Source organism: Primulina huaijiensis, chromosome 15 (genome assembly GCF_012295235.1).
Source record: "Primulina huaijiensis isolate GDHJ02 chromosome 15, ASM1229523v2, whole genome shotgun sequence".
Classification (NCBI taxonomy): domain Eukaryota; kingdom Viridiplantae; phylum Streptophyta; class Magnoliopsida; order Lamiales; family Gesneriaceae; genus Primulina; species Primulina huaijiensis.
In genome coordinates, this window is record NC_133320.1 from 11,572,040 (window position 1) to 11,589,788 (window position 17,749).

The window sequence follows — 17,749 nt, forward strand, 5'->3', positions numbered from 1 at the left end:
AAAAAAAAAAAAAAAAAAAACTAGAGTAGAAGTTTGAAGCTTTATGGGATTAGTTGGTTATTAAGAAAATGTGTTGAAAAATTTTCTTTTGCTCACCAAGCTCACTCAAAAGAATTCTAAATTCAATTAGAGTGAAGAATGTGAGAAGAGTTTTAGATCCTGAGAAAGAAACTCGCTTCTACGCCATTATTAGTACTTTCCGAATAAACAAAGAATGTCACCATTTACAATGATGCATCAAAAGAGGATTGTGATGTGTTCTCATTCAAGAGGGCAAGTAATTGCCTATGCATCGATGAAATTAAAACCACGTGAGCAAAATTATCCAACACATGATATTGAATTGGCCACAATTGTATTTGAGCCAAAGATCCAGAGAATCAATTTCTTTGGTGTCAAATGTGTGAAATTTATCGATCATCAAAGCCTCAAATACTGTTCATACAAAAGGAATTAAACATTAGGCAAAGATGGTGGATCGAACTATTGAAGATATTTTTAAGGCGTGTGCCATGAACCTCGGAGGAATTAAATAAACACCTTCCTTTGATTGAATTTGCCGATAACAATAATTATCATGGAAGTATTGAAATCAGAGAGAAAGTTATCATGATACTTGAATTGTTGATAATGTAGCCATTATCAAGGAAAAACGCAAGGCAGCTCATGAGCGATAAGAGAGCTGGGCTGATTTAAAGTGAAGACCGTTGGAGTTTGAGAATGGTGTGAAAGCTTATGTTAAAGTTTCCCTTATGAAAGGAGTGGTTCGATTCAACAAATCTAGAAAGCTAACTCCAAGGTAGGTCGGACCCTTCGAAATACTGAGAAAAATGGGAAACCTAGCTTATCAGCGGGCTTTACCACAAGGCATGTCAAGGATTGACAACGTCTTCCACGTCTCTCAGCTAAGGAAGTATGTCTCATATTCAAGTAGCATTCTTGAAGTTGAACCGCTACTAATCAAATGAAATGTGAACGAGGAAATGAAATATGAAGAAGTCCCTATTCGAGTAATGGACACCAAATACCAAGTGCTGAGATGCCGAACAATTCCATATGTCAAGATACAATGGTCAAATCATATGGAACGAGAAGCAACTTGGGAATTTAAAGAAGGTATGCGCGCTCGGCACCCTCACCTCTTTAAAGACTTAGCTAACTCAGGTTTCGATGACAAAACTTCCAATAAGGAGGGTGGGATGTGAGAACCCGGGATTTTCTAAGCAAAGCACCTCAAAACAGCTCGGAAAGTAGCTCAAAAAGAAGTCGGGGCAATGCAAAACCTTGAGAATCGAGGGTATGTCACTCGGAAGAGGAAACCCTTAGCTCACAAACTAAAACCTTCAGCTCAAGGAAGCTCCAAGATTGTTGGAAAAGAAACCCTCAGCTCATAAGCTAAAACCCTCAGCTCAAGGAAGCTCATTGATTGTCAGGGAGGATATCCCTAGCTCATGAATTTAATATCCTAGCTCAAAGAAGCTCAACCATGCCTGTCCTAAAAAGACCACAAATGGAGCTAAAAGATGAGCTAAAGGTTTGGACAAACTAAGTGTGCAAGAAATGACCTTTGAGTTAACCCATGAAGGAGCTAGGGGAGGAGCTAAAGGACTAAGACACATTAATAATGCAGGAAATGACCCTATAGAAAACCAAGGTGACTATTGAAGAATGCATGGGATTTTGGACCACATTTATGGCTTTCTTGGAGCTCAAGTTGGCGCCACTTTAGGGTAGGAGAAGAGTCACAAATTCACCTATAAATACCACCTCAAGGTTGAATGAAAAGTGCACCAAAAATACCTCTCAAATTTCGGCCAAGGGAGAGCAAGGAAAGGAGGAAAATTCTTGTAGTGCAGGCGATCAAAAAATTCACGTCGAAGTGCTGCTGGATTGAAGACAGTATTTGTTAAAGTTACATCGAAGTGCTGCCAAATTTTCGGAAGGAAACTTTGTGCCAAAATCTACAATTTCGAGTCTATCCTCAAAAATTCGGTAAGTGGGCTTTTGTTACATATCTTTTTGTATTTTTAAACTTAATATACATAATAAGACATACAAGTATGTGTGTCCTTATTTTCAAAAATCGCTATCTGTTTTGTTTAAAATTACGCTCGATTATGTGTTTCTTCTATGCTTCGAATTCCTTTGATTTCGCTGTGTCCGTATGAAAACTCTGAAGTCTGAAAATCTGAAAAAATCTGTCTGTTACTTCTGAATTCTGTTTACACTGTTACAATTCAATTTGAAATGGGAAGAGAATTGTGATTCTTTCTGGCCCCCAATGTGGGTATAAAACCATTTCTGTTTGGCCTCCAATGGTGGGTATAAAACCATTTCTGTCTGGCCCCCACCGGTGGGTATAAAACCGAGTTCTGGCCTCACTTCTTAGAGGACTAACATATTGGGTACAATTTGACCATGGAAATGAGATGAGTAACAGTGTTTTGTCCGTTCTGAAATGATCTGAATTGATTCTATTTTGTTTGGTAAGTTCCGTCTTTCTTTCGATTCGTTTCCGTCTTGTCAAATTAAGAATATTAAGTTTTGAAAGCATGTTAAAGAAAATTTTTAAAGAATTAAGTTCTATATGTATCTTTGGAATCGATCGACCCCCCACTTGCTGAGTGTTCCCCAAAACACTCACCCCTTACAAATTCCAGATAAAAAAGAAGAACAGATGAATGAGTAGGAGCAAGAAGCGTTCTAGGGATGGTGATCGAAAGTCAAGCCCAAAAATTGAGATTTTTATTCTTTTCTTTCGTTTCCACAAAACTCTGATGTAATTGTTTTTCTATTGTCATTGTAAAGACAATGTTTTATTTATGAAAAAAGATTGGTTTTTGGCAATTCGATACGAGGCTTAATTGTTTTTAAGTAGTTGTTAAACAATGCCGGATGTCACTGACGCTTCGGACACGGGGCGTGACACTAATCTCTTTTTTTTGTTTAGGCCGGTAGCTAAGCCCTTGATTTCTCTTAAACAATCTCAACCTTTCAAAAGAAAGGTGGCGATGAACCGTTGAACGCTTCAACTCGGCCACTGAAGAAGGCGACGGCTGGGCGAGAGACTAGGCCGACTTACTGCCATGCCATGGTTGAAACTTTAGGCTCCATAGACGGAATCATGTATTAGGGAGGAGAGAAAGAACACATGCATGGAGATTCTGTGGAGATTCGATTCGAGATAAAAGGACATCTAAGGCTAAGGAAGAAAATAATTCAAGGAAGTCCATTACTGAAAGAAATGGTGATCTCGTCTTGCTTACTGGGAGAGAGGAAGCTTCCGGACCACCTTTTCTAGCCAGCAATCACTCAGCAATGAACACTAACTGAAAGCGGCCGGGAATGAGAACCTATCCCTTACGGGAATCAAACCCGTGTCTTCGACATGAAAAGACGATGTCCTAACCAAAGGACAAAAGGGACCTTAAAGCCATTCTTCATATACCTCAGCTCCGAGAATAGAAGTGGTTCGTTTTGTTTCTATATGCAATTCAAGATTTCGGTACCTCATCTCAATTAAGAGGGGTCATGGAAAGAACAGGTTCAAAATCACGTTCAATTCTTTTTTCAAACCCTACTGCAGCTGCGCGAGCCCTTCCCACGTGCCATAAATGACCTACGAAGAAGAAGAATCCTAGAACAAAATGAGAGGTAGCTAACCAACTCTAGGAGAGACATAATTCACTGCATTAATCTCGGTAGCTACACCACCCACAAAATTTAAAGAACCTAAGGGAGCATGAGTCATATATTCTGCGGAACGCCGTTCTTTCCAAGGTTGTATGTCTTTCTTCAACCTCAAGTCCAATCCATTTTGACATCTTATAGGTTCTAACCAAGGAGCACGCAGATCCCAAAAAATGCATCCCTTCTCCTCCAAAAATGACTTCTCCGGTTGGAGAACGCATTAGGTATTTACCGAAACAAGTAGGTCCTTGAGTGGATCATACATTAGCTTCAAGACGTTGGTCTCTAACTTGAAAAGTAAATGTTTGAGCATGAGAAGCTTCTTTCTGGTCCAGTAGGTCCATAAAACTCGCTACAATAAGCAGTATTATTGAACCAGACACAAAACAAGCAATGAAATTAAAGACGGCTAAAGCCCCTAAATTATAAAATAAGTAAGCCTCCCCAGACCATACAAGGGCACGTCAAGCCCACACGAAGGGTTTATTTAAGATATGCCATATTTCGCCAAGTATACAAATGAAACCAAACCATATATGTCCTCCGATTATATCTTCTAAATCTTCCACACTAACAATCCACCCTTCTCCTCCAAAGGGCGATTTTAGTAAATAACCAAATATGATACTGGGCTAAGGGTCAACAAGATTAAGTGAATACCTAAAATTGTGGTAATTTTCTTTCTATCTTTCCATACATAGCCGAAGAATTTGAAAAGATTCTTCCAGTGTCTCGGGTCCTAAAAGTTCATGATAAGTACCACCAAACCCCAATACTGGGTGGAAATTAAATGAAGCACTCCAGATACAAAGTATGGAAAGGAATCTACAACTTCCCCCACAACCTAGAGTTGCTAGATAGGGAAGTCAAATGAATCCTTGTTCATACATAGGCTTCTCTGGTACGAAATGAGCCACTTCAATTAGGTTCATTGCCCCGGCCCAAAAGACGATTAATCCGGCATGGGCTACATGAGCTCCTAGTAGTTTACCGGATAAATTAATAAGTCGAGCATTTTCGACCCACCAAATAAAACCTGTGGTTTTTTGGTCACGACCAGCTACAGTTAAAGTTCCATTAAAGAGCGTTTCCACGTGGTAGAACCTCCCTCAGGGAATAGTTGGTTTTCATGAGGCCGATCTTGAGCTGCCATCTTAGCACGAATACCTTCGTTTAATAGAATATTTTTTGTGTATAAAGTATAAAATTCAGGATCTTCTGCTGCGCGAATTTCCTGAGAAACGAAGTCATAGGCACGTAGGTTCAGGGCCAAACCGACTACTCCAAGAGCACTCATCCATAGGCACGTAGATGCCCTGTAAGCCAACTGTTGGCTGGGGAATTTATTGACTCAAGTGTAATAAACAATCTTTATTTTAATATAATTTACTTTTTAATGGTTTCGTTTTACTTTATCTGTATACCCATGCAAGCAGCATAGATAAAGTCCTTGATTATGCTTTAATACAAATGAATCGTAATTCAATGTTGAAACTCATTTGTAAACACTACATATTCTAAATTCGTTTCTAGTCGATTCAGCCGCCTAAAACATGGATAAAGGTCGCTTGAGCTTGAGACTAGCATCAGTGATGTTGTGTACTGCGTTTCTTGATAAGGGCATAGAGATGTCCAAACATGCTGATGGGTAGTCATATGATGATTATATCGAACAACCCTCCCTCGGACTTTCCAAGTGGTTATGATTCATATAGAAGATAAGTCCGTGGTCATGATTGTACACCATTAGTCCTTACGACCCGGGACAACACTGAGGCTCTATATGCTAGGGCTGTGCTTTGACTCGTTTTCCAGCTCCAGGAGAGTCATCAAGTGGCGAGGTTGGGTATAGATGCGACACTTATTGGAGCCAGTGCATTGTAGTCGGGGATTCACCACTCATCTACGGGTGTGGATATCCTATGTGATCTGAAGTAATAATAGTGCATGGAATCTCTTGCCAGAGTATGAGATGTACGTTGGAGTAGGAGTTTTCCAAATAGTACACGCGCTGCCACTATTATATGTGACACATAGTTATCAAATTAATATGCAATCCTCGATGAACCAATGGTTGCAGATTCGATCGGGATATATGAGATGAAGGGACCGTACTGTACGTTAATTATAATCGTCTGGTTCTTGTAGACACTATCAGTGATACCTATGGTATCATGGGGCGATGCTACTAGACGCTCTTACCATGATCCGATGGGTGCAATCTGAAATGAGTTCTGACATTCTTTATCAAGATGTTGATGAAAAGAATTGGGCTAACTAGGGTAAGCCCGAATAAGAATAAATGTTATTCTGAATCACAAGGAGTTGTGAACCCTAGGCTAGCTGTATCTCTGAACCATTGAGGGTCACACAAGCACTGGATCAATTGTTCCCGTTGAGAGAATAAATTCAAGGAGTTGAATTTATATTATGATATAATAAATTCAAGGAGTTCAATTTATGATAATTAAATTATGAAATTTGGAGAGAATAAATTCAAGGAGTTGAATTTATAAAATTTGAGAATTTAATTTATTAAACTCAAATGTTGAGTTTATTAATTATTAAATTTTTGAGGTAATAAATTCAAAGAGTTGAATTTATAATTTGAATATTAAATTCAAATGTTGAATTTATAAGGGATTTAAATTAAAAGTAAAGGGTATATGTACAATGGACTTGTAAGAGTACAAGACCAACATACATATTATGGTTCTTAATTGGACTTTAAAAGATTAATTAATTAATTAAACTAGTTGGACTAGAATAATTAATTGATTAAGTCCATTAAGTATTTAATTTTATTAATGGGCCATAAGCTTATATATATGTGTATTAGGATTAAGGTTAAACACAATTAATTCACAATTTTTCGAAAATCCTCCTCCTTCTCTCCACAAAATTTCGGCCACTTCCTTTTGAAGGAGGAGTTTGAGCCGTCTCTCGTTTTCAATCTCCAACGTAAAAACTTCTTCTAATTTTTCTAGTGCAGATTAGAAGAAGAACAAATCATCTAGTCGTGGACCTGATTAGAAGAATAAAGAAAGGAGTTTTCGAAAAACGTTCGTTGGGATTCATCAAGAGCTATATCCGCCTAAACCGGATTAGTTGGAGTCAAGTGATTTAATTCACCAAAGGTATAAAATTCCAACCCCCTATGAATGTTTAATTATAAAACCATACGAGTGCCTAAAACAAATATATTTTGATTGTCAAAATAAAATAAAAATTTTAAAGCTTCCGCTGCGTTTGGACACGAGAAAACCGAGATCCAACACAAATAACATAAAAAATTGTAACCAACGTTTATTGGAAAAAGCAACCCCAAAGATTTGGGACCAAAAGCGGTTAGCGGTGACCATGGAATAAGTTTATTTAGCTTGAGTTGGGTTAAAAGTACTGAATGTATTTGCACTATCACCATCTTCAAATAAAGTATTTTCTACGGTAGCACAATGAATAGTACATAACAAAGTAGCGCCCAATACTCCAGCAACTCCCATCATATGAAATGGGTTCATTGTCCATTTATGAAATCCTTGAAAAATTGGGATGAATCGAAATATTGCTACTACACCAAAACTAGGTGCAAAGAACCAACCAGACTGCCAGTAGATAAATCAGGAATACAGAAAAAAAAACTGTAGAACCCGTAAATTAGACTACGTATAAGCCATGCATAATTCTAGTATTAAAATTAAAATGATTTTATTGCATGAGTATTTAAATTCTTTTCTTTAAATTTGATGAGTTATTTTACGTAGTATTTTAGTTATTATCTTTTCAATTAAATAAGTGAGGCCAGACCGGAGTTGGAGTATGAAGATAAAGTTTAATATTAAGAAAATATTCCTAAAACTTATTTAAGATAAAGAATAATTTATTTTAATGAAAAAGAATGTTTAAGGATTTATTTAATTAACTTGAGATAAGAATTAAATAAATTCTTTATGTCCAATAATTAAATTAAAAGCCTAAAATAAAATAAGTGACCAATTGAAATAAGTTAATCTAGGCTTATTTTATTTAAGAAATTGTAACTTAACATGATAGTAAATTTAATTTAAAAATTTGCCATGCATGCAAGATAATTACCATCCTACATTAATTTATTAATTCACTAAAATACATAACTAATGTTTAAAACTTTAAGGAGATAAAATTCAATAATTAAACAATTTTTGTGAGGCCCGGGGCCGAAGAGGGCGGGGGGTGATCGCCGGTGCCATCAGTTGCACGGACAATGAGCGGCTNTGTAGAACCCGTAACTTGGACTGCGTATAAGCCATGCATAATTTCTAGTATTTAAATTAAAATGATTTTTATTGCATGAGTATTTAAATTCTTTTCTTTAAATTTATTTATTTTACGTAGTAGTTTAATTGTCACCTTTTCAGTTAAATAAGTGAGGCCGGACTGGAGATGGAGTATTGAGATAAGTTAATAAAGACTTATTTAAGAAGTGGTAATTTAGCATGTTAGTAAATATAATTTAAAAAGTTGGCATGCATGCAAGTTATTAAATTTCTTTGGTATTTTATTAAATTATTTTAAAGCTTTAAATGCATTTTTATTTCATTAATTTGTGTTTAAATATTTTTATGCATTTTATGCATAATTCATGCATGGTAGAATTTAATTCATGAAATTTTAAAGGTTCATTCATTAAAAATTTTTAAGTTTCAATTCGCGCTCGAACGAGGAAAGGAGACCGGAGAATTTTCAGGAAAATTATTTTTATTACACGATTAATTTTTATTAATTAATTTAAGATGTTTTAAAGATATTTTTCAAGAATTGCGAATTTATTGGGTATTTTTACTTGGAGGATTTTAATATTTAAAGGTACGCAATTTTTATCGAATCGGAGGATTTTTTTGAGGGTTCGGCTAGTATTTTCAAAATCTTTCCAACACGAAATATTTTTCGGAAGTGTTTTTGGATTTAATGGACCTAATTTTAAGCTTATTGGGCTTAAATATCTTTTTAAACTTTTAATTAACAAATAAAAGTCCATTAACCAAATTGTTAACTATTTAATTACTGTATTATTATTAGCTACCCCACACCTATTTAACCACCAACCGACACCCTCTTCATTCCTCTTTATTCTCTCGGTTCCATCCATTTCCAACCTCCTACACCTGAAGGTCCATCGGCCAAGCTTCATTCTTGAAGAGAAAAATTGTCTCCGGCGCTCGTTCTTCGATTCCCTCGCTTCTATATCATTTAAGGCACGCGTTGTATCTCTTCTTTACTCATCACACACGTTTATATGTTGTTGAATGTGTAAATGCAAGAAAAATTTCGATCCCTCCTTGTGCATGAAAGATTTCGGTGATATAATGTATTTCTTGCATTATTTTGTTGTTCACTCACGACTTTTCTGGTTTGTGGTGTAAGAGGTTGCTGTAATAGGTTGACAGAGAGCTGTTGAGGTCGAGGGTGATGAGATTTAGATGCTGGAGTCGAAGTTCGATCGGGTTCGTTGAGATTGTTGAGGGCCGATTGGAGTTGAGGCTTGTGTGGGGGCTCGATCGGAAATTCTGTTGCTCCGGTTGTGCGAGGGTCATCCCCAGCCCTGGACAAGACCCTGGTGGGTCTGAGTTGAGGTCTGGAATGACTCGAACCATGCTGGAGTAAGTGGAAAAGTTGATCGAGCAAGGTTGAGTCGGGTAGGCCGCGGGTAGGAATTTTGGGATGTTTCTCGGCTCTTAGAAGATAGCAGCATGCATGGGGCTGTGTCGGTGGGTTCAGCAGGTTCAGAGGAGTCCTAGGGGGGTCTAGGGAAGGGTGGATCGTAGCTTGTCCTATCAGTAGAAGGCTAGGATCTCAAATATGGAAAGTGGTGCACTAGGATGGGTAGGATTGGAAAGTGTCGCAATTCCAGCAGCTGGTGGCCTACTGTTCGAAGGTTTAGGGGGTTGGTTTGGATGGTTTTAAGGCCGTAAATGAGTGTATTAAGTGTGGATAGGGAGAAATTTGGTTAGGTTTCGAGTTGATTCGGGTTAAAATCGGGACCCCGGTCCAAGTTTTAAAACGAATCGGTTAGGTTGCGAATTTAGCTCGAGTTTACGTCTATGAATGCTTTTAAATATGTTTTGGGACATTTTTAAGAGTTTGGTAAGCTTCATATCAAAATAATTAGTTTTGGATTTATTCGGGATTTAATCGCCGCACGAAACTTTAATTAAAGAATTAATTGAAACGTCTAGATTTAAGCTTAATAAAATTATAGAAAATTTTATTTAAGCTCAAATACTTATTAGAAGCTTAAGTTTTTAATTTGGGAATTTTATGCTAAGGTTTGGTTTAATTCGGGATTAAAACACATTAATATGTTATATTTATATATTAATTTAAAAGTTATCGATTTAGGCCAAATAAAAATATGGGAAAATTCATGTAGGCTTAAATAATTATTTGAAACATGTTAGAGTCAATGGAATTAAGAAAATGTCAAAAACGTGAAATTTTAAGTCTAGGGGCAAAATGTTCATTTTTGCACCCGTGGTGAGATTTTGGTCAAGGTAGCGCCCTAAGCACAAATTTATGATATTTTAAATGTTCATGCATCATGTTTACGATTTTTTTTCGCTGTTATAATAATTATGGTGCATGCTTGGTTTAAAGGAATTAAGAGAGAAAAAGTAAGAAAGTAAAGAGCACTCCGTCTCCGCCGCGCCGCGTCGTTATTTCGTTTGTTTTCTGTCAAAACAAACCAAGGCATGTTTATATCTTCTTTCACTCTTCAATCAAGCCATATAGGTATTTTTAAATATCGCAAGTACATGATTTTAATGCAAGAAAATCAAAATTGTTCATATTCAATTATGTTATTTATTTATACTAGTCATCGAGGCACACGCGTTGCGTGTGTCATGAATATATTGAGTTAATATATTAAACATTCATGATATTATAACAGCATGACACCGAAATATTTTGTCATGAAAGACAATGGATTCTAAAGCTTAAATAAATCTGTCAAACTCAATTTGTTACCTTACATGAAATGATATTGCGGCTTCAAAAGAATATTATTTTTTATGATCAAACCCTAAAACCCTCAAATTTGTATCCTAAATTCAGCTAATAAATGAAAAAAAAAATTTCAAAATGTATTTAGCTTTATGCATTGCATGCATAAGTTAAACCCTCTTTGTTCTAACGTAATAATAAAATATTAATTTTATCGAATCATACCCAAGTATATAAATATACAAAAGAAATAGAGCAAGAAATAGAGCAATCTATTAAAACGCGATATAAAAAATTGACATGACATAACAAAATGTAAACTACTGCAAAGATTTCGCTAAATACATGAAAAATAAAGTAGAAATTGACAAACTCCTTTTATTTGCCAAAAAACCAAAATATTGTAAGTAGATTAATTCACAAAGATGAACAATACAAATTCTTGCAATAGTGATAGAATTAAATCATTTCCGGAAGACACTTATTATGTTTTGCTTAAGTTGAAATAGAAATCAACAATTTAAGTAGATAGAACAATGGAAATAAAAGTTTGTAAATCCATGCTAAGGTCAAATTTTTAACACTAAATATGATAAATTTATTGCAAGTTATGAAGAAAATGTAGTAAAGAAACCGTTAGAGAATCAGAAGATTAAAGTTTAAATTTTTGTTTTTAAAAAGATGTAAAAACATATGCAATGCAGAATCATGATAAATAGTACGAAATTCGAGTGCAAATATTAAAAAATATGGTGAGTTTTTGTTAGGTTATGAGAATAATTCTGAATGGGTAAAAAAATTACTAAAAAGAGAAAGAGATAAAAATCAAACTTGTAAAACGATCTTGGAGTGAGACCGTTTAGTTACTCTATTATGCCCAACTTTAATAAATAGTAAAAGATGTAATAGTAGTTTTTTACATATCATTTTAAAAAATATCATATGACATTATGGTAACTATTCCATAGGGATCAAATTAAATAATGAGGATTTTCTGATACTATTTTATAATGAAAGAACTCATAATAAAATCTGAAGTTGATCTCTTTCAGCTTCACCAATGAATGAACAAAAATTCCATAAAAAAAATCCAAAAGAATTTATGTGTTAATGTGTAATTTAATATGGATTGACAAACGAAAGAAAAGTAAAATCATTAGTATATAAAGGAGAATTTAATAATGAGATTGCTCGGCAATATGCAAACCTGATATGAATAAATAAATCAATTTGTTGAGCTTTAGTGATGACTTAAGGAAAATTGTATCCAGAGATCCACAAAATGGAGTCATACACCAAGATAGCCCGTCTCAACGATCCTCACATCAAGCTTTTATTACTGAGATACATCCACAATAATATCATAAATTCATTCAAATACCTAAACAATATCAAACTTTTGCCTAATTGCTTAGTCTATAGCAACTCATAAAATTTCAGTTTACATGACTTAGGAATTTTTCCCATAACTTGATCAAAACTCACCAAATTTTCATTCTTCCTAGCACATTTCAGTTGTTCAACACTTAGTGAAATTAATTGAATAACAATCTTCATCTGCAGGTTGATAACATTCTCATGCTTGATCAAAATTGAGTTATTCCAATTGGAAGTGCAAGCCATCTCAAAGTCCAACAATTCATCATCAAAGAGTTATGTCAAATATAATCATATAACTGGCCTAAATTTGTGTCACGCTTTGAATCTCGTATGCCATATTTCTTTGAGCATGCATATTCTCTGGGTAATTGGGTGTATCTCATTCATCACTAAACAAAATTGCGTGATTTCGGTGTCAATTCGATTTCGAATATAAGACAATTCTCTACAAATTTCATTATAATTATTTGCAATTTTCCAGAGTACAATGCCCAGAATTTTAAAAAACAGTAAGCACTTTGCACTACCGCAAGCCTGATTCTCATGTAGGAAAAGTTTCAATAATATGAGAATATCTCTTTCAATTTTCAACCAAATGATGTTAAAAATTGGCATCAAATCAAACATTTACCCATAACTTGAAATTCCATATGTAAAAGTCGCAGTAACATGAAAAAAGACCCAATATGCTATGTTCCTACAGCTACAGAGTACGACTACATTTTTCAGGTTTCAGCTTAGTTTGGAAACATAAATCCAACATTTACCCATATATCTTCAGTAATTTTAGGTTTAAGGCCTATAAGACCAGTTAATTCGATCAAAATTAAAGTATTTAAAGAGGAAAAAAATGGAAATCACCGTAGGGTGTTGCAGCGGCAGTCGTGGGCAGATGAAGTGGTTTTGGAAGGGAAGAGGTTGAGGCGAGACCTGGAATTTGAAATGCTTAACGGTTCACAAATCACACTTGCTATAAAGTCGTTCCCTCTTTAGAGCTTAGCTTTCTGCTACAATCCCCAAAATACTTGTTATCATGTTTGAATTATTTCGGGTCTTCTAAAAGTTTTGAAATGCTTAAAAGAAAACTACAGCGCAAACAAACAAATAAGAGAATGGTAAAAGCAAATAAATCTATATTTTTTACTCGGTGACCCTAAACCAAGAATTGCACCACTGAAATTCATAAAATTCTTCCCGTATGCTTGGTCTTTCTCAGCCTAGTAGACCAAACAACTTTCTCTTACTTTTTGCACACAGCCTCAACTTTTCTACTGGTTTCAATTTAGTCAACTCGGACATAGTATCCCATTGTTCCTTCTTTATACTAAAATCTATTAAAGAAAACCTAAATAATTGCTATCCGAAAATGGAATATAAACAAAAAAAGAAACTTTCAAAAAACATCCAACTGCTACATTGTGCTGAATTACACTCCATAAATAGGCTCCCTGCAGAACTTCGGTACATCATTATCGCAATTAGAAATCTAAAACCCCACATTTTCATAAAAACTATAACTGAAATTTCCCATCAACTTCTCCAATCACAACCATTCATATCTTCATTTACACAGTTGCATCCACAATAACTATAATCCAAAGAGTTCTAGCAAAGGCGCGTGAAAATTACCACAATTTTTCAACAAAAATAAATTTACATCACAACAAAAAATTTCTGCACACTCATAAAAAAATGTCACCTTTAGCGCGAAGCGCCATGTCTCGGGACATACATATATTCTTCAAGAACTGGAGACAGATCCAACTGAGAATAAAAAAGAGGAAGCTGAGGTTTGTACGAAGATAGCGAAAGAGTTACATTGATGACATACGTCCTCGAATCATACTCAATCCAAGCAACTACTGGCGTCTCACCCTTGAGGTTCATATCGTTTTTCACATAATTATCACCAAAAAATGCAAATACCGTAGGGAGTTGCAGCGGCGATTGGGAGCAGATGAAGTGGTTTTGGAAGGGAAGAGGCGGAGGGGAGTTGACCGACAATTCGAGATGACTATATCCGAGCCAAAATGACTAAAAAGAATGGATAAATCCTCAGATGCTACCTGTAGTCAGATTCAAAATATCAAGACTCAATTCAAAAGATTGGCGTAGAAATGAAGGCAAACCAAATAAGATACCTATTCCAAATTTACCGTAAACTGATCGAATTTTCGAAGTCTTCAACGGGCTGGTGTATTTGTTGTTCTCTGCGTAGAATTTTTATGTTTGAGAAACAATTTTAACCTAGATCTGAAAAATGAAGAAAGGGGAGTGGAGTTTTAGTCTATCTCTTCCTTTGGGACTTGGGAGAGAAGAATGTATTCCGATGCGGTTGGGAACTTTGAAAAACGTGGAGAGGTGGAGTGAGGGTATTTTAGAGAGTTTGAAAAACAGACCAAGACACTAATTAATTACTCTAACATGCTCAATTTTAATAAATAGTAAAAGATTACGTGCAAAATATTCATTTTGAGATTTATGCGATATTGCTTGTGGTCACTTTACTATCATGGGATTATTACTTCACCCGGTCACCAGTTATCAGTCAGTTGAGTTTGGTACCACCCGGTCGCCAGTTACCGGTCAGCTCAGTTTTGTACCACCCGGTCGCCAGTTACCGGTCAGTTAAGTTCAGTTCAGGGGCCACTTGCGTAAACCATAATCTCACAAAGAAAATTATTACATGCTATTTCATTACAGGGCTCCAAGGAGCAAACATTTTTACTATGATTTTCAGTTCAGTTATGCACGTATTATAATTAATCGTGACACGATATTTTACGTTATGCCTCACGACATGATATTTTCACTTGCATGCAATTTTATTATTTATTTACTCGTTATTTACGATATATGCATGCTGAGTCTTTAGACTCACTAGACTTGATTGTTGTAGGTACCAATGATGCAGGGACCGAGGGCGGGGACCAGTGAGCTAGCTTGAGTCGGCAGTAGTGGAACCCGAGGACCTCATGTTTTTAGCATTTACTATTTTGACTCAAACAAATTTCTTCGTTGTTGAATTGTTTTAAATTATTATCTTGCAAACAAACATTTACTTCCGCTGCTATTTTGAATGGTTAAACTTTTATCAGTTATTTATTTATGAATGATGCATTTTAATTAATTAAAAAGAAAAATTTTAAATTTTCTGTAAATTTTCAAACACGAATTTCGGGCCTTCACAGCTGGTATCAGAGCCGACCTCTCTTAGTACGGTGTGGTTCGGGGACGAACCAAGCGGAAGCTGGTGGGCATGTGAGGCCCGGGGCCGAAGAGGGCGGGGGGTGATCGCCGGTGCCATCAGTTGCACGGACAATGAGCGGCTACTGGCAGGCTTCTAGGTGGAGGGAACATGAATGAACCGATCCCACACGGGAATGAGAGGGATTCCGAGACTGTTCAATATAATGGACTGTACAGTTGAAGAGGGTTTAAAAGATTTGATTTGTACTACTCATATCACGAAGGTGAATCTTCTTTTCGGTAGCTCATCACATAAGAACTCCAAAGTTAAACGTGCTTGACTTGGGGCAATTTTGGGATGGGTGACCTCCTGGGAAGTTTCCTAGAGTGCGTGTGAGTGAGGACATAAGCACGCTGGAAAGACTCGTCTTGGTACAGTGAGGACAGTCGTCGAATCTGGGGCGTTATAATTTTTCCCTCCATTCTAAGCATAGAATTCGGCCACCTCATTTAAGGAATTGATATTATTTGAAAACTCTCAATTTTGATATCTTTCATTAATCTTATCATGGCATAGATAATTCTCTCATTTTAAATCCCCAACAATTAGTAATTTAGCAATATTTCATCCCCATTTATCTTGCAATTTTCGGCCATCACCTAAAAGATTTAAATTAAGTTTGACAACTCATTTTCTTTGATTCTCTTCCTTATCCATTCTTGGCAGATAACCCCTTCATTTTTAATCCCCACTAATTAATGATTTAAGCAATATTCAATCCCATTTTAATAGTAGATTTCGACCACCTCATTATTTTAAAAGACTTAATTTTTGTTTTGGCAACTCACTGTTTTAATTCATTTCCTTATCTTTTCTTGGAGATAATTCCCCCAACTTTTTAATCACCAAGTAATTCACAATTATGCAATATTCCACCTTAAACCTAGACTAGAAATCGGCCACTTCCATGTAAATTATTCTCCATATCTCCCTCAAATCAAATCATTTTCCTTATCTCTCAACTCAAGGATAGAAAGATTTCTATCTTGCCATTCTACCCATTCATCTTGCAACTTCCTCATTCATTTCCTAGACTTCTATCCCTCTTCATTTTCAAAAATTTCAGTCCCTTTCAGTAGAGAAAACGTGAGAAAGCAAGGAAAAATAAGAGAGAAAACACAAGAAAAATAAGAGAGAAAATAAGAGAAGAGAACACCGTCTCCGCCGCGCCGTGTCGCCGTATTAATTCGTTTTCTTTTCAAACGAAATCCAGGCATGTTTATATTTTTATTGACTCTTCAATCAAGTCATATTAATATTTTAAAACATCATGTGTGCATGAATCATGAAGGAGAAAACCGAAATTTTCGGCAACAAGAACAAGAAAAAAAAATTCTGCACAGATTTTTGTTTCTATTCATGCTTCACGTTTGGTATGTTTCCTTTCGATTTCAGGGGTGGCTCGTTCCAAGGGCTTGAGGCTGCATATAGACATGTACTAGGACATGTTAGGGTCATGAAAGAACGTTGGTTCCAGCCCCACGCATGCTGGAAGTCAGAAATGACAGCAACTCACCAAGCATGCCCCTTTTTGGGTTCGATTTTCTCATGTTGCTTTCAAGGGTTGATGCTTCTGATCTTGGCTGCCCTAGGGGTGATATCCATGGTTAGAACATCTCCTAGTAATGTCTAAGATGTGACCAAGTTGGTATTTCGAAGCTTGGTCCATGATGAATCGGTTTTCAAATAAAAAACTAGAACAGCCCCTTCGACCCCTTTTAAAATTCTGCATGTGTCCTCTCGGTTTGGGTGTTGGTGTGGATCTTGGTCGGCTCTTTAGCCCTTAGCCATGGTTCATACCATACCTCAGGATGTCTAGATCATGCCATGGTCAACCATATGGCCATTGGTACGATGCATGACAGCAACGAAATAAAATTTCAGAAACATCACGGTACAGATTTTTAAGTTCTCGGTTGAGGCTTTGTGTTGTCCTAGGTGTTGGACTGGATTGTGGTTGGTCTAGGGCCCTTAGCCATGGTTCAAGCCACATCTTAGGATGTTGGGAAGAGGCTCTAGTCGGTGGTTCAAGCCCCAATGGCCAATAGTCTCGCAAACAAAGCGATGTAAGTACAAGTGCGGTTGCTGGAATTTCTGGACAGCAACTTGCTGCTTCGGTTCAGAGGCTTGTTCGAGTTCTTGGTTGGCTTTTAGCTTATGGCCTTGGACTGAAAAGTACCTCATCATGTTAGAAAAGTCATGATTTTGGTGGTTTGTGATTTGGTAGAGTTTATAGGTTGTACGAGGATTTACGGTGCAATGTGCCAAAGTGACTCTCGAAATAGCGTTTCATGTTTTGGCCTCCATTCACCAAGATTTCGACTTGTACAACTTTAGGAGCATTATTTCATCATTTTAAGAGTATTTTTAATCACGACTAAACGTTGGTTTGGTGTTGGTTCGGGTTGGCTCGGAGTCATGATTAAATACTAAGTCAATAGGCGTAAT